General features: G+C 42.9%; 1 protein-coding gene and 1 long non-coding RNA gene across 3 annotated transcripts in view; both read right to left on the bottom strand.

The window, feature by feature from the left end:
- The window catches only part of LOC123371715, a 29,817-nt gene extending 25,974 nt beyond the window's left edge, over nt 1-3,843 (bottom strand). Inside the window, exon 1 of the long non-coding RNA XR_006579919.1 lies at nt 3,791-3,843. This is a non-coding gene — a long non-coding RNA (uncharacterized LOC123371715). The remainder of the gene's footprint in view (nt 1-3,790) is intronic.
- MAML2 (mastermind like transcriptional coactivator 2) overlaps nt 1-18,964 on the bottom strand; it is a 282,219-nt gene that overhangs the window by 252,452 nt on the left and 10,803 nt on the right. The window lies entirely within an intron of this gene.

Here is an 18,964-nt window from a genome sequence, read left to right as displayed (position 1 = left end):
AACTCTAGCAAAAAGAATCAAGGCCAGGTTGGGTATGTTAACTAACCTCCACCAAACCATGACCTTTCTCCTAGCGTGGCGACATTACAATAACTTCTACCTCGACTGGGCAGGCCAAAGTGTGTTTTGAGGGAGCCATTACACACCCTGACCTACTCAATCAAGGCAAAAGGCATCACAATGAGTCTACACTAGGGAAAAGGTTGTGGTTAGTTAATTCCCCAATTCAATCCCAGCCCATTGTTCTAGGGTAGACAAGCCCAATGTGAGTTTCCACAGAGTCAGGGAAGGAGGGAGCATGGAGTGCAGACTCCTAACACAGGTCTGTTGGATTTCATTCCCTGATGCTTGTAGAAGAATATGTAAGCCTCTGAGACCATCATTTGGGGCTGGGAAGCCATATAAACCATTGCAGTTTGCCCTGATGTTGTTTCTTTCCTTGGCTGGACGTGATCCACTAGCTGCTCTGTATCTGCTAGGACCATTTTCCCAGGGGGAAGAAAAACAGGCCAGGAGAGCTTGGAAGCTGACGTCCTGACTATCTCTGACTCCACAGTCTGTGTTACTACAGAAAGCTGCTCTTACTGTCTATACCAGTTCTTCCTGCAGAACTCTTGGCAGACCAACGTAATGGAAGGAAGATGAAGAAGGAAAAGTTCTAGGGAAGGAAACATGAAGGTTATGAAGAATGAGATGTGCAAGCACTACCCAGGAGAACGTGCACTGACAACACCTGGGTTGATTTGGAGGTTAGTGCCTTTGATTTAAAAGCTGTGTATTTGGATGGTTTTAGTCTGTACTGAGTAGCAACATTCTCTTTGGAAGCCAATGGTGGAGTTGTGCCCCCTAATGCCAGTAGTCTATTTGGCCTATCAGCTAGTAAAAACATCCCCCTCCTTTCAAGGAACATCATTCACTTTAATCCCAAAGTTATCTACATTCCATACATATCTGGTGTCTATTGTTGAACATTATCAGGCCAAATTTTCTGCTGGTATAAATGAGAGCATCTCCACTGAACTCAGTGGCGTGTCACCAATTTGGTCCATCTACATGAGAAATAAAGACTCAGGAAACTGAGGTTATAGAAAGGGTGATTTACCCTAGAAGAATGACTCACAGGGCAGTTTCAGTTCCTGAGTGAACACGTTTCTTATGACCCTCATTTTTGCTCTTTGTCACAGACTGCATCCCAGACTTGGCAGTCTGAGAGGTATGATTACAAATACTGAAGTTCTCATTAAAGTTGGAGAGTCCCTGAATGGGCAGCGACTCCAACTCTAGCTTGAATTTGTGGACTTGAATTTGCGTTCCAAAATGTTACCACCACAAAACAGCTGATATTAAAAGAAAAGGGGAATAAGGAAGATATAAAAACAGTTACAACAGCTCATCAACTTTAAAGCAAAAGTCACAGATTCTTTGGGGCAGATCCTCAGCTTGCATAAATAGTCATAGTTCCACTGAAGTCAATAGAGACATGACATTTACATCAGCTGAGGGTCTGTGGGTTTATGTTTTTTTTATCCACTTCAAGGTTTCTCTATCTTTGATTTCTCCCTCCTCCCCTACATTTCAACAACTGTATACTTTGGAGAACTCAGACACTGAAATATTTAGAAACTTGTTTTTTAACTACGCCAAATATATCTTGCTAAGTACAGCAAAGCACACAGTTTTAGGACCTTGTCCAGCTCCCAATAAGTCAGCAGAAGGTTTCATCATTGCCGTCAGTGTCTGCAGCGCCTGGACCCAAACTTCTCAGTGAAAACCATGGGTCAGATAGATAATCACCATGGCTCCACCGAAGCCAGTGGTCCTCATAGGTTCGGTCACATCATGACAAAAGGGTTTGCAGGACTCACCCTAGGAGTGAAATCCTGGCTTGATTGAAGTTAATGGGAGTTTTGCTATTGACGTCAATAGAACCAGATTTTCATCCTATATTCTTATACCAAATTCTAAACAAAACTCACTCAGAAATGGTTTCCTTCAAAAGCTTAGATCAGAATTTGTTTTAGAAAAATGGACTTTTGCAAGTTAATACCCCAATTTTATTAGTACATTTAAATCATCAACCCCTGAGATGTGCATTTTAAAATATAATTCCTAGGTGCATCTTTTTCAGCACTGTTTAGAACAAAACAAAACAAAAAAAGCAGTATTTAACTGGAGCAAATGGCTCTTCAGCGCCCCAAGATGCACTCACAAAATACCCACACACCTACATGAAAACAGGGCGCAGCAGTTCACATAAAAGGAATGCAGTCAGCATAAAAGTCTTGTATTTAAAAAAATGCTGTGTGAATAATTCTTGGATAGATTTTTTTTAAAACCTAGGCCCAGATCCTGCAGAGACTTATACAGACACTTAACTTAGGAGGCAGTGATCTAAGTAGATAATCCACTGCCCTGGCACTCTGGAGTCTTAGGTTCTGTTCCACTGATGTGCTGGGTGACCTTGAGAAAATCACTTTGCTGCTTTTTGCCTCAGTTTCCCCTTATGTAAAAAGGGGATAATGATACTGACCTCCTTTGTAAAGCACTTTGAGATGTGCTGATGAAAAAGCATCAGATCAGAACTAAGAATTATTAACTTTACACACCGTGAGTAATGGGACTACTTTGCAGGATCAGAACATTCATTTACATTGCACTATTTACCCTTCTTATTTACTTTTTGCACTTCATTCAGCTGAGATAACAAAAACAGTCTAGTCTCTTTCCACTTTTGTTTCTGGAATAGATCAAAGGCTTTAATGGACTCAGGCTCGGCGGAACTTTAAGAGCTCCTTTCTGTGCAGATACAGGCAATTAAACAGTTCTGTTGGCTTCTAGGGGGGGATTACTTGAGATCTTATTGTTTTTACTGCTCAGAATCCAGTACTTACGAGTAAGTAGAACAGTTTTCCAAAGAAGATAACAGATTTTTTGTTTGCATCTCCCATATTGATTGAAAGGCAGACTTGGCAAAGTGCACTCTTTCTTGCTCCCTCATTAGAGCAATCCTGTGCTTTCCCCCTCCTCCTTTGAATTGCTACACAGGGATATAGTTCTGCAGGGCTCGCTCACTCACACAGTTGTAATAAGTCAAAGCAGCTTGGCTTGCTGCCCAACAAAACACAAACTCCCCTGAAGTCTCCAGCTTTGCCATGGCAACATCACAGTGATCAACACAGCAAACAATCACTCCAGTCCATTCTGCGTCTCCCCTTGTAGCACAGAGAAGGATATCATTGCACCCAGCTCCTGGACCTGTACTAATTATCATCCATGAAAGGAGAGCGAGTCTGAGAGCAAGTTACCCTTTGCTCCCAGCTTTAAAAGAGATCAAAGGAAGGAACAGGCATAGAAATGCTGAACATTTTTAGATGTACTTTTTCTTAAAAAGACAAGACCGGTGCTGTATGCCCGGTGTATAACTGCCGAAAAAATGTATGCATAACTGTTTCAGAGTAGCAGCCGTGTTAGTCTGTATCCGCAAAAAAAAAAAAAAAAAAAAAAAAAAAAAAAAAACAGGAGTACTTGTGGCACCTTAAAGACTAACAAATTTATTGTAGCATGAGCTTTCATGAGCTAAAGTTCACTTCTTCGGATGTGAACTTTAGCTCACGAAAGCTCATGCTACAATAAATTTGTTAGTCTTTAAGGTGCCACAAGTACTCCTGTGTTTTTTTTGTGTGTTTTTTTTATGCATAACTGTGTTCCTCAAGCCTGAGTGATTTACTTATCTCTCCAGAACCCTGCTACAGTCTATGGCATCTGAAAGCCTGATTCTTCTCTCACTTACCCACATGTGGCTCCACTGGGCCAGATTCTGACTTCAGCGGATTTACTCCAGACCTTCACAGTGCAACTGATACCTGCCCCTGACCGCCTGATTTCAGTACTACTACTCCTGATGTACACAGGTGTGAGAGCTTAAGCAGAACCAAAGAGCCTGGCTTGCCACTGCCTTGCACCTGACATGGTAATTTGCACCTGTGCAAAGTGGGGTTAAAACGCCACTGGTCGCATTTTACATCCACTTTGCACAGGTGCAAATGACTACACAAGCTGCAAGGCCATGGCAAATAAGACCTATAGGGCCCCAAATCTCATTTCCACTATAGCTCCTTTATACTGCTGGATTCCCTTTACATTCAGGCCTGTCTACACTACAGAGTTAGGGCGACGTAAGGCAGCTTATGGCTACACTACAGCCTTGCTCCCGCCGATGTCAGTGCCTTACTACACCAGCATAATAACTCCACCTCCCCGAGAGGTGTAGGGCTTAGGTCGGTGTAGTTAGGGCGACGCAGTGTCCGTGCAGACACTGCGTTACTAAGGCTACGTCTACACTAGCGCATCTGTCGGTATCACTTACGTCGCTCGGAGGTGGGGTGAAAAAACCCGATCCTGAGCAACATGAGTTATGCATACACAAGCACCGGTGTGGACAGCGCTGTCAATGGGAGAGCGTCTCCCGCCCACAGAGCTACCGCCGCTCATTTGCGGTAGTTTAATTATCCATCGGCATAGAGCAGCGACACGGGAGATTTTACATCATCACTACTGCATTGGTACAGCTGTGCTGCCGTAAGCTGTCTGGTGCAGGCATGGCCTGACTGTTTGCTGTCCTTCTGGTTAATGTCACAGCTCTGTACTGGAGCTGTGACATTGACAAGAAAGGCAGGTAGTCTCCTGCCTGGCTCACAGCTTTGCTGTGGGCCTCCGGCTGTAGCCTGGCTGCCACCCGGGCTCCCTGCTCCCCACTGGGAGCCCTGCTGCCACCCATGCTCTCGGCTCCATGTTCCCCGCTTCAAGCTGGGCTACTGTCCGGGCGCCCAGCTCTAAGCCCAGCTGCTGCCTGGGCTTGGAGCTGGGAGCTCGGGCAACAGTCTGGCTTGGAGCGGGGATCCAGGAGCCTTCGTAAGTCTGTGCAAGCACTTCCGGTGAGGACACACTCCACCAGCAGAAGGAAGGTAGTGTGGACATGAAAAAACGCAGTAATTACTGAGGTGGCTGTATGTCGACTTAAGTTTATAGTGTAGACATGCCCTCACTTCAAGACCCCTTTACACTGTTAGAGCAGTACCAAAGGGCCTTAGCTCTGGTCCACATTAACAATGTTATACCATTTTAGCTATGTGGTTTAGGGAGTGATTTTTTGCAGATATAGCCAGACCAGTATAAACCCTGAAGTGCGTGCACTTATACCAGGATAAGCACTTTTACACTGCGAGTGTGGTCTAGGAGGGGTTTGCTAGTTTCACTATCCTGGCACAGTTAAAGCAGCTCAACTTTCTAGAATAGACAAGCCATTAGTGTAAACGAGAATCAGCCCCATCGTTTTTTCTAAACCACTATAATCAGGTAAACACTTTTCCAGAAAAAAGTACCTTTGGGCTCTTAGTCTTACACTAAGACCACTTTGCATCTCTCTGGCCATGCAAAGGGGCCTTAAAGTAGGAAATTACACTGACACCCATATGAAGGGTGCATTACACCCCTAAAGCTGAGTAAAGCACTCTTATTGTACATGAGAATCAGGCCCACCAGGCTGAAGTTTCTCAGACCCCCAAATGAATTTTTTTGGGGGTAAGTTTGGTAAAATTCCACTGGGCCCCTTTGGAGTCATCTCCCTGTGCAAAAGGGGCGTATTTCATGCTTCACAAAACTGTCCCACTTCTTTCATTGTGTTTGAAAAATGGCTTCATTGTTACAAGTTCAAACTCTGTCTCCAATTTGGTGTTAAACTTGGTGGGTCTGATTCTTATTTACACTGTTCTGGGACCAGAGGAGGCCTTGGAGTGGGTGTAAATTACACGTAGCAGAGCAGTGTTAAAGGGGTCTTAGTGAGAATCAGGTCTGGTTTTCTCAAACAATGGACCTAATTCTCATTCCCATTAAAGCTGCTTGACGCCATTCCAGCACTGTAATGCGGCCTTAAAGTCGATGTAAAGTTGTTTTCTACCCACTTCAAGCCGCCTTTGCAGTGCCCATATGCTAGGCCCAATATCTGCTGGGTTAAGGCTGACAAAAGGAGCTGAGAATAAATAAATTACACACAAATGAAAACAGTGTTCTATGAATTAGCAAAATCACAGTGACACCCACTTTGAGGCGCATTTTAAAAAAGCCCTGTTACTCTAACATAATGACAAGCCCCAAATTCGGATCACATCCCCACCTGCTTCATCCTCTAGTACTCCCACCAAACCATTCACACACATCACAGGACTGACCCGACACCCATGTCTTATGCACGTTAAAAATGCCTCAAATAAGTTAACATAGTGCTGGTGAACGGTGTTAAAAATCAAAGCTCTGAGATTCAGCCCCTCACATTAGCTCCAACATAAGTGCAGGCTGGGCAGCAGCCATCCAAGCTTCCACACGGCCCAACCAATGTACTGCAACCCCAACCTGGAGGGACAATTCAATAGCCAGGAGGCACGTCTACCCACCACCTGCCCTCACTGCTCACTCCCTAAACCACACTGCCAGGAAGGATGCCAGTCAGTACCAGCAGCAGTGCTGGTCTTTTTTTAATACAGACATTTGTCCAGAAAGAATTGAAGGGAGACCACCATTATATTTCACGTAGGCACAGCTGTCAGATGCTAATAACCCGTGGCCGGGACCTTATGTTAGATTCTAACTAGCAACCTCAAGTGAAAGACAGAATCCCCCTTACCCCGTTATTAATCACCAGAGGGATCAAGTCACCCATGTGAGTCAGATTCTGTCACCCTTACTACAAATGGAGCCCACTGGCCAGTATGTGTCATGCAGGCTCCTTTGTGCCTGAGCCCCAGAGGATATGACTCTCTCTAAAAAGTTGTCTCTTTAGCTCAAGCTGCAGGGGCTTGTGATTTGATCCCTGTTGCCTTTCAAGTACTTGCATACTAAGGTAAAATGAACATGAGGAAGAGCGGCAGAGTTGGGGGGGTTTCAGTGTGTGTATATATATATATATATATATATATATATTACACAGTAGTTCAGTGCTGACTTCAGGCCTGAGTAATAATAGCAAAGTAAAAGTCTGACTCCTGAAAGAAAATTCTTTCCTCGTATCATATACAGACAGTTTCAGGATTCAAAACAAAATTTCATTTAGATACTTAGGGCGTGATCCAGCTCCCATTTAACGCCATGATGAAACTCCCACTGACTCTAGCAGCCTCCAACACAATCACAGCAACTGTGTTTTGAGTTACCTTATAAGGGATAACATTCACCAAGTTGGATGTAATAAGGATGTAATTCCACCGAGGGATTCCAGTGACATCATAACCCAGGAGGGAGCAAAGATCAAATGGTTTATTAACCGGAGATGGAATTTCAGCCTTCTTCCCATAGGCACAGGTAGAATGTGATTCTCCTCTCACACTGATGTAAATCAACCGTCAATTGGGGTTACACATGTGTAAATCTGGGGAGAGGCTAATCAGACCCTGCATCCGCATCCACTGCTTACCCAGAAACAGCCCTGCTGGAAATGGTCAGTATTTCAGGCACCCTTGCACACTCCAGTGCGAGGAGGCTGGTGGTGCCTGCCCACTCCGTGATTGCACCGGGGGAAGAGCTCCTTACCATTCTTCCAGCATTGCTACACAGGACGAGGAACAATTTAACCCAGGATAGGGAAATAAATTTGGAGTTCTTAATCCCACCTTCCTGCTTTTACGGTGCCATCTCTTCCCACTCCAGAAACAAAATGGAAGCTCACATTTTCAAAGGTGCCTTGGGGAAGTAGATGCTCAGTTCCCATTAACTGAAGATCTTGGCCCCATTTTTCACTTTTATGTATTTCTATCTTCTGCCCCTCTCACTCTGTGGGTGCTAGTATTTACCACTATTTACTGTTAGATTATCAGCTTTAGATAAATTGAAGGGTGGATTCACCAGCCAGGGCAGTCCAATCAAACCTAAACGCCCAAGTTTAGTTCCAGGTCCCTTTCCTCAGGGTGTGCTTTATTAAATAAACAGAAGCTGCAAAAGGCTCAAAGTATAAACGACTTAGGCTTTGTCTACACTTGTACTTTTGTTGGCAAAACTTTTGTTGATCGGGGGTGTGAAAAAACACACACACTCACACCCCGACCGACACAAGTTTCGCTTACAAAAATGCCAGTGTGGACAGTGCTATGTCGGTCGGGGAGACGCCCTCCCGCTAACATAGCTACCGCTGCTCATTGGGCATGGTTTAATTATGCCGGCAGGAGAGCTCTCTCCCACTGGCATAGAGCAGCTACACGGGAGACCTTACAACAGCGCAGCTGAAGCGGTACAGCTATGCCACTGTAAGGTCCACAGAGTAGATGTGGCCTCAGTGACAGAGACCTTGCCTGTAAAATGGGAAGGCAGAAGATACCTCCGGCGACAACATTCCTGCCCCTGCCTAACAGGCAACAAACCCTGTATCTGGCTGTAGGTCACGTTTATTCCTAATCATGTGCTCAAAGACTACAGTTCCCAGTTTTAAAAGGCCAGAACAGGTGCTCTGGGATGCGCACACGCACCCAAAGTCCAGCATCCTGTCACACTCTAGTTTTTGAACGCTTCAGAAATATAAATATTGTGCATCTCTCAGTATTTTAATAATTTTATAAACTTCTGCTTAAGGGATAACATCAAGTCCTTTGGGCTCAATATCTATGCTTTGTAAAAGGAGTCAATGGGAAGGCTTTCATGATTTAACAACCATTAACATAAGTGAAAACAGGTTTGGGATTATTATTTTTTTTGAAAATGTCAGGGTTGTTTCACCCACACGTCTGCAGAGAACCAGAAAGTGAAATTGACTAGAAATAAAAGTAAAACTGACTATAGCCCATTTCCAATCCCCAAACTGAGTGAAATCCAGACAGTGCAGAAACAGTATGAATGGGGGGGGAAAACATCTCATTAATATTATGGCAATTTGAATAATCAGAGATATTATTAGTAACACCGCGAAAGCACTTTTTTTTTTTTTTTTGCTTTTTTCAATGTGATTTTTTTCTAAATGGCAGGAATATTATTAAGCCATTTGAAACCACTCAACAACCGGCACATTAGCTACATCATCTCACGGTCTCTTATTTTTAATGAAGATAAGTGCAAGTCTGTGATCCCAGCAACCAATCTGTGCAGGCAACCCCTTATCACTGCTGAGTCTGGTGGAACTCAGTGGGACTCCACAAGGATTTGCCATGTGGAACACTTTGCAGGGTCATGGTCCCAGACTTTTAACTTGTCATTTAGATTATGAACCTCAGGTCTCATTTCTGTGTCTCTACACTATGTTTCTACCAAGGCACTAATATCATTCCTGTCATTCCTGGATAACAAGGTAATAAATGAATTAGAAATGCTGATACTTTAGATAAGATAAAATAGATTACAGAATGGAATCTCTTCACCACTTTTGAATGGAGGCCTAACATATGCGTTATACAGCAATAGTATAATCTCTTTAGTGTTGTATTCTAGACCACTGCTAATATAACCTTGTACCTAGATTGCCTATTCTATCACTGCTGTGCACTGGGCTGGATTGTATCAATGATTTTTCTGGCAGTAATCCTACATATTATTTTTCTGATCAGTGGGCTGTTCCATTTGGAACATAGTCTCTAATGTGTCTTCTTGCTCCCAGTGTAACTGTTATTCTTACTTTGCATATGTTTAATATTTTGTATAAGCATCTAAAACCTTGGACAGACTCTTTTAAAAACAAAAGTAAAACGAATAATGAACTCATGGTGCAGTTATCTACAGTGCATTTACGACTTACTGCAGTGTTGCCAAGCCCCAGCATTCAAAAATCATGAGTCAGGCCCCCCCCAAATCATGAGATAGGATAAAAAATCAGGAGTTTGGGGTTTTTTTCAAATACATTTTGGGTTCATTTTGTCTTCTGGCTTCTGAGCCTCTAGGGTGCACTCAGGTCTCATTTTCAAGCTTTCCTCCATAACCATAAGGGCTAGAAATTTAATTTTTCTTAAATAAAGCTGAGATTGTCTCATAATCACATGAATCCAGGAAGTACAATGAATTCTTAAGCTAAGACTATGGACTCATTTCTGCTCTCAGTTATATGGGTGCATCACCATTGGGACATAGGCCCTCCTCCGTCTTTATTCAGATTACAGTGGAAATTAGGAGCCTAAATACCTTTGAGGATCTGGCCCTAAGTGACTAAGTCACTTTTGAAAATGGGACATCACCTCCTAAGTCACTTAGATACTTGAAATATTACCCATTGTCTTCAAACTGAGATGAGAACAGCTCGCCCCTTTCTTTCTTTAGTCGGACAGTCCTCAGGGCCTGATGCATTTTCTTCTGCATCACTGTCTGTGGTACTTGATCAATCAGTGGATGGAGCATATTAATCAAAGGCACTTGTGATCAGACATGCTCAGCCAGGCATCTCCTGACTATTTTATTTGCCTACATCTCACAAACTGACAGGGTCACAGACATTGCATTGAATTTGCAAGAACATTTTAATTTTAACCTTAATGCGTCTTCATTTATTTTTAATTTGCCAAGATAATCTGCACATCGACATGAATGTGAAACAGTTTCTTCTTGGATGCAGAACTGTGACAATGGCAAGTTGGTTGGGTTTTTTTCAAACCCTGGACAGTCTGAGGCAATGAGACTATTCACTTGCTTAAAGTCTGATATCTTGATGAAACAGGACCATAAAACCAGATTCTCAGAAATTAGGCCCTGATTCAGCAAAGCGTGTGCTATGAGAAAAGCTGCAAGAAAAGCATTTAAGCATGTGCTTTAAGTGTTTTCCTGGATGCAAGACTTTTCATGCACAGTCATGTGTGTGCTTCAATATTATGTGGTTAAACTCCAGCCATATAAAATCCACAATCTTAGTGTATATTAATATAGTTTTTTGCCCTGAATTTCTTATAACAATGAAAAAATAACACTCCTGAACTAGTCCCATAGAAACATTTAACAAAAGGGAAGGAGTGCACATACTATCATTAAACGATCAGTTCAAGGAGAGAGAGAGGAGGAAATAGGAGGCAAAAAGAGAAATGTTACATGACCAGGGTGAGAATGGGGAGACATTGTTATAGAACAAACATTAGGAGAGATGAGGAGAACACGTGGAAACCATGTGTTCAGCAAGTCTGTGTTAGTCTGCCTCTAGCTCAGTAGAAAAACAACATTACAAGGTAGTGTCAGGAGCATGAAAGGAGGGAAGGCAGGGGGAGACCCCAGGTGAAAGGGGAGTGAATGCAGATAAAGAAGGACAGTTAAGGAGGGGGGGGGGGCAGAGGAGCAGTCAACCACTAGGGACGGATTTGAGGGTGGTTTTTGGTGGGGGACTTTCTGAGATCCAGGTACATACAGTACACCCTGGGAGTAATATACATTACAGCAACGTTATGGAGTATTTCTGTAAATAGGCCTTTAGATACATGGGTGATCCAAATGCATATTTATGAACTATGGGCCAAACAGAATAAATACACAGCCCATATAGAGAGTTTTCAGAAGGGATGTTATTGACTTCACATGCCGTCATGGCATTAATGAAGTGACTAGAATTTATCAGGTATAGTAAATACGCCTGTTGAAGGTTTTATATATGTGTGTATATATAGAAAAATTTTAAAGTACATGCTGTTTACCCAACAGACTGGATTAACTTCCTCTGAGCTATTCTGGTCTACCCTGCAAATATGTGTGTTAAAAGTCCTTATGAAAAGTAGTTACTGTGTATGTGCAAAATAAACTTTTCAAAGCTAAATACCTCCGGTTACAACATTGTTGGTTTCTAACTACCAAATGTGACTGGATCATGTCACAGAGTAATTCGATGCCAAATTTTATTTTGCAACTCAAACCTGTTTTTCAACTATACTGGTGGGAAAAAAATGTGTCTTAATCTTTTAGTGCAAATTTCTGCTCTGAGTTACTCATATCCATGCATCCACACTGAAGTCAATCGGTGGTGGAATATGACTTAGCACAGAGTCTGTTCTGTAAATTCATAACTTTGCAAAAGTTAAACGATTCTTTTAAAGTCAACTTGCAAAAAGAAGAAAAAAAAGTGTTCCCAGCTGTTGGCCATCAAATGTCAATTCAGTCTACAGCAAATGTTCACAAGTGTGTTCCAGCTCCTGAGAAAAAGAGCTTTCGGTGACACACTGACACAGCCTGAGCCACAAGCAGAACTGCTATCATCATAAGGATTATATTTAATATTCTACTCGGAAGTTAAGGGCCAAAAACCCATGACCCTCTTTCTCCTCAAAAGCTGGCCAAAAAGTATAATAGAAACTGATTATGTGAATATACAAAGTCAGTAGGGAGAAACTAAAGAAAGAACTCAACTTGTGAAAATGGATCACCAGGTCAATTGCTGGAATCTACTGGGGGCTTAAACAATCAGAAGGAAAAGTGAAGGCATGGATATGAAGTTAAGATCAATTGGACTGTCAGTAAAAGTAGAAAGTAGTTTAAAAGAGAAAAAGTATGTGATTGGCTGTGTTAAGAAAATAAGTCAAACACCAATAAAGATGCTACTTATGTATTAATTTATTATTATTACTTATTACTTATTTATTTATTAAAATGCACAGAGGCCCCTGTCAGGACTGGGGGCCACTGTGTTAGGTATTGAACAAACTCAAATACTTATGTACATTTTCATTTTACACAAGAATAGTCCTATTGACTTCAGTGCGACTACCCAAGCATATAAAGTTAAGCACATGCATAAGTATTTGCATGATCAGGGCCATAGAGATTGACTGCCCCTGTCTTGAAGATCATGCAATCTAAATAAATCTATCTCAGAATGCCACAGAATCAAATCCTTTCATGGGATGGAAATCAATACACTTCTCTGCAACCATCTCTGATTGTACACTAACATATATTAAAATTAATGGGAGTTTTCCCATGGACTTGAATGGGATCCAGATCAAACTCACATTCCTGTGGAAATCTCTCTAGCAGTAGTTTTTTATCTTGAGCCTCAAACACCTGCCAATCCCTATGCAGTTGTGTACTCTCTCCCCTTTCCTTGCAAGCAAATAGGACAGAGGCTTAGGGACCTGGGTCTTACAAGAATATTTATGTATCAGAGGGGTAGCCGTGTTAGTCTGGTTCTGTAGAAGCAGCAAAGAATCCTGTGGCACCTTATAGACTAACAGACGTTTTGCAGCATGAGCTTTCGTGGGTGAATACCCACTTCTTTGGATGCAAGCATCCGAAGAAGTGGGTATTCACCCACGAAAGCTCATGCTGCAAAACGTCTGTTAGTCTATAAGGTGCCACAAGAATATTTATTGCACTGAAACACCTCTTGCAACTATTACAGAGTGGTAATGACAGAAAAATGAGGGTCCTAAATTCTAAATAGGTGACTGATTATTAAGGTGCTGTGTACCCAACATCTCCCAGTGAAGTATTGCAATGGGAGCTGCTGATTGCTTAGTGCATTACAAATTGGGGTCAAGATCCTCAAAGCTCAGATGCTCAGATACTACAGTGATGAAGACAGTCTAATAACCTATACAGAACAGAATAGAAAGGCAAGTGCCTAAAATTAGCCTTCTAAAGCCATAGTTGGGCTCGTAAATATGTTGTCTGATTTTCTAAAGTGAGAAGCCTAAACTGAACAACCTTTATGGCACTTTTGCCAAATGGCATTGCAGTGACATGTCTGAAATCTGGTGGACTAGCTACACAGAAAACAACTACTGCTGTCAGCAAGGTCTTTTCCTGCAGGGCTAATTATTCTAATAAGAAAGCGGAGGGAAAAATTATCATAAGCAGGAAAATCATTGAAAACTCCCCAGTTTGGGGTTCAGCTCAGCGCTTTAGCGTGAAGTCCTGGATTCTCAAAGGCATTCTCCCCACTTGACCTATCATGCATCCACTCAGCACCTATGCAAGGGACGGGGGAACCCGAGCTGGAATGACCCCCGTATTCCCTTACACTAGGCATTGCTTCCGCAGCCTGCCTAATCAAAAAATTTTTCCGACCTATATTTACCTCCCCTTTTGTGCTGCAGTACTACCCAACCGTGGGAATGGAGGCAGTTGTAGCCCTGCTGATACGCAGCACGCTCTTGTTTGCTCTGAAAAGGTCCTCATCCAGAGCCCATTAAAGCGAACGGAGACTCTCTTTGACTTCAGTGAGTGCTGGATCAGGCCCCAAGAGCACACTGCACAAGGCCGTTTGCAGCAATCAGACACAACGCGATCAGAACTGACACGCATCCTTCCCCAGCTGGCACAAAAAAGGCCTGTCTCCAAGAGATCTTCCAAAGGAGGGTTACTGCTGCTGAATAATTAATATTCTGGAGACCTGCAGAAATCAACAGTATGTGCTTAACATGGTGCCCGTTATTCAGCAGACAGTGCGCACTGCGTTCAGCAAGCCTGCTTCTTTACACCACTGTCACCATGACTATAAGAAAGGGATTCTCCCGTTGTTTACTACAGGCTCTTGATAAGTCATTACCACTCTGGCCAGAGTTTTGCCTCCAGTCACATTTCTGAAGAAAGAAACCACCGATGCAATTAACTTTCTGTTCAAGACAATCCAATTTTAAGGCTTCTTCAGAAGGAGACAGCATCGCACAGCCAGGAATGAAAATAAATGCAAATCTCAAGTATCTCTTTACTGCTGATTGTTTACTTGCTGCATGTTTTATTAGTACACAGGGTAAACTCCATGAAAAATAACTGTTGTAACATGCTTCCACGCAATCAATAATTTAAGCATCAGTGCTAAATACTCAACGGTCATGAGTAACCCTATAACAATAAACCAGGGTGCAAACAATGGAAGGAAACAAAACTGGGAAAGATTTCCGCTTGGAAACTCCAAGAGATTATAAGCAATGGTATTTTTTAAATTATGCAGAATACCTTGCCCGTGTCCTATAATGAGATTAGCATGTCATCCAGCAAAACATCAGTTAGATCTGAATGCTTGCCCCCTACACAGCTGAAGGATCACGTATAATGGGATAACCCCCTTATGGCCAGTGACGGCAGTGCATGGCAATGCAGTACATGATCTCTTTTGTTCAACGTTACGCTGGTGATTTAGTTACCAAAACTAAAAATTGACTCTGAAGCTTTTGCAAAGTTCTCCCTACATTCCCTACAGGTCCCGGCACACAAAGCAAAGACATGATTAATGGGGCCTGGAGTGGGAGTCAGGAAATCCGGGCACTATTCCCAGTTTTGCCACTGATCCACAGTCTGACCATGAGCAAGGCACTTCACCCCTTTGTGCTTCTGTTTCTCCTCCAACCACTCGTCTGTCTTGTCTTTTTAGATTTCAGAGCAGGGAATGTCTCTCACTAGGTATTTGTACAGTGCCTAGCATAACAGGGCCTCAAATTTGGTTGGGGCATCTAGCCAGGACTTTAATAAATAAAATCATTACAATAACAATAGTGGCTTGGGTACCATATTAAGGCATGCAGCATATAAATGCGTTTGGTGACAACAGAGAGAAGACAGTACAAACCCTTTGTAATGGTTTCTTTGCTGGTGCAGTATCTTACTGGTTTCTTGCAAACATCAGTTAGGTTTCTGATTTGCAGCAAGTGCGTGGGGTTTTTTTGTTTGTTTCCACAGCAGGTAGATTGCTTTGCCAGTAATCTCACTGAACTTTCTAATGGCACATTTCCATGTCCGAGCTCTTCCATGCCCATATGCCATCCATGCCAGTTTCCTTGATATACTGCTGCTGCTTGGCTCCACAGCTCAGCAGGAGACCTGACAAGAATGATGCAAGTCAAATGACCCAAGGGCACAGGCATCGGAGTGGGTGAACTCAACAGAAATCAAACCATTAGGCTGTCAAAGTTCTTTTGGTGTATTTGAAATAAAATGTATTTCGGAAATAATTATTTTTTGATTTTTTGATTGTTAATTATTTCCTTTTCAGAGAATTTCTCCAAATGTGACTCCCAGCGGCAGCAGCCATGAATCTGCCCATGATGCTACCAGGGTGGAATCACAGTTTTAACAGCAGGTAATGTGAATAGCCGTGAAAACACACTGCCGCCAGCTGCCGCTGGGCAGTGCTTGTGCTGCCTATCTGAACAGCAGCTGCCTTGGGTATGCTCATGATTCCACTCCCACTGTCTGTCACTAGTTAGCACAAGTGCTGAGCAGCAGCACTGCACGGAGGCAGCCAGTTTGAGTAAGACAATAATCAGAGGCAAAACAGCCAGCAAGACGACAGACATGCAACAAAATACACCCAAATATAAACGATAATAATGTAAAAGGCTTTCAGATGAGAATGCCACCCTCTTCTCTAAAAAGGAGGGACAGTTACAGTCAACACTTAGGATTTTAGTGTGAGTCTTGCAATATTTGACGCCTTACAAAAAGCCTTAGCTCCTGGAGTCATGTGATCATGCGAGACTTGCAGCTTTCACTTTGTTGTTTTTTAAAATAACTTTATAACCCTCGTGGCCATAGAGAAAAGCTTGAAAATGTGATCTGAGGGCACCATGATGGCTCAGAAAAACAGAAGGCAAGTAAAAAGAAGCCAAATTTTGTTATATAAAAAAACCTCATGATTTTAAACCAATCTCATGATTTTTGGGAGCCTGACTCATGATAGCTGAATTTTTGGGGTTGATGACTCATGATGGGGAAACTGATGCAAAAAGAACTGAGCTGATTTATTACCAGCGTGGTCTAGCGAATAGAGTGCTAGATTGAGAATCAGGCAAAGCGATTTCTAGTCCCAGCTCGGCCTCTACAAGCACCTTTGTTGGGGAACTGTCAGCATTTTGTGCTTGGCATAGTGTTGGCACTTACATAATAATAATTATTATTAATTATAATTAATTAATTATCCCTGTGCCAACTCTCCAGTGGCAAATGGGAAACCTTCCCCTGGCAAGTGGGGGGACATATATCACCAGTGTATGCTTCCATTTACAATAAAATCCAGCCTTTGTGGTTGCTATGATGTAAAAGTGATCCAAATATCAACCGGTACAATGTGGTTTTTCGGAGTGTGCAGCTAATACAGATGCCTCATTCACTGCTCAGAGCTCTTCTGGGCAGCAGCAGAGCAAAATGGGTAAGAGCCCTGTCATTTCACTGCTCCTAATCTGATCTCTTTGGAAAGCAATGTGCTGTCGAGAATCACATCAGCTCCATCCTGCTGCTGTTGGCAAAGCTATGAGAGGCACCCACTGGGGAGTGGGACCCAAGATTTGGCGACAGGGGAGGGGCAGAAGATCCAAGACCTCATTTCCTTCTTCTCTTGACAGAGGCCACAAGGTTGGGGGATGGATAGAGATTCATGGGTTCTGTATAAATGTAATGTAGTCTACTGAAATTACTGTTAAAAACCTACACTATTGAACAGAGGCTTATTTAACCATCCTATACTTCTATTGCATTTAGCTAGTGGGGATCCCACTTTCATCTAGCAAAGAGTCCTGTGGCACCTTATAGACTAACAGACATATTGGAGCATGAGCTTTTGTGGGTGGATACCCACTTCGTCGGATGCATGAAGTGGGTATTCACCCATGAAAGCTCATGCTCCAATACGTCTGTTAGTCTATAAGGTGCCACAGGACTCTTTGCTGCATTTACAGATCCAGACTAACACGGCTACCCCTCTGATACTTGACACTTTCATCTAGGACTTTGGCTAGTTAGTTTAGTCTTCTGGCTAGTTGGTGTCTAGCAAATTTTTCCAGTCCTGATCATTTGTAAACTCTACTACAACTTCAGACCACGTACACCTTCTTTTGCACTTAGGCAGGCAGCTTTCCTTCGGGCCTGGGGGGAAATCTTAAGGTTGTTAAAAAAATTATAATACCAAGTTAAGTCAAGGTTTTGGAGAAGCAGCTCATGTGACTCACAGAAGCACAGTCACCCTTTCAAGAGTTCAGACTTCCCCACAGAGAGATTTACATTTTCGCTGGAGTCACACTTCTCAGCACAGAGGAAATAGAAGCATTACCACTCTCCTCTGCTTGGGTAGCACACACCAGGGATCTGAAGATGAGTAACAGCACATGTGTAAACCATGCTGTGAAATATGGCATAAGGGCCAATGGAGGCTAACTAACCAATTCTTTTGGCTTGGATGATTTGTCAGGACAAGTCATATTTGAAATTTGTTTTGCTGCTTGATAGCTACAGAAGCCCTGCAGGTAAAAACTGCAAGTTAAACTACTGAAGAATGGAGGGGAATTCCATGAAAGTTACTCAATGGTGTAAAGGCTTCAAAGGAAGCAGGTGCTTTGGCTGGGAAGCTAGACCTGAACAAGCCTGGCCAAGCTTCTCAACTAGCAGACACTTAACAAGTGTAACTTACTCAACATTTAATTAAAAATACACTTTATATGGCTCCCAAGGGTTCCCCCAGATTTTGGTTCAGAGAATGGTTGTACAGCCAAAGTAGATTAAGACAAAAGGGGCCCAGATCCAATCTAAACAATGGTTCCCTGCAGGCCAAAGGGCTCTCAACAGTGACTCAAAGCCTTTCTACCCACAAAGTGATCCGAGCTGATGCATTTCTATCTGGTTCAGATACATAAACTTCCCTTATCAGCACACAGCTGCAGCACCCTGCAGCCTAACAAGCTTTAAAACATCCAGAACCAGGGCTTGTCAACGTTTAAAGTGCTACGGTGGCACAGCTGTAGCGCGTCAGTGTGGACACTACCTATGCCAACAGGAGTGATTCTCCCATTGGTGTCATTAATCCACCTACCCATGAGGTGGTAGCTAGGTCAGTGGAAGAATTCTTCTGTCAGCCTTGTGTTGTCTACACCAGAGGTTGGGTCGGTATAGCTATGTCTATGGCTATTAGCCAGGATGGGCAGGGATGGTGTCCCTAGCCTCTGTTTGCCAGAAGCTGGGAATGGGCGACAGGGGTGGATCACTTGATGATTACCTGTTCTGTTCATTCCCTCTGGGGCACCAGACATTGGCCACTGTCGGAAGA

This window comes from Mauremys mutica, chromosome 1, assembly GCF_020497125.1.
Source record: "Mauremys mutica isolate MM-2020 ecotype Southern chromosome 1, ASM2049712v1, whole genome shotgun sequence".
Lineage (NCBI taxonomy): Eukaryota > Metazoa > Chordata > Testudines > Geoemydidae > Mauremys > Mauremys mutica.
The sequence above is the reverse complement of the archived record's forward strand: the minus strand, read 5'-3'. Positions and strand labels throughout refer to the sequence as shown.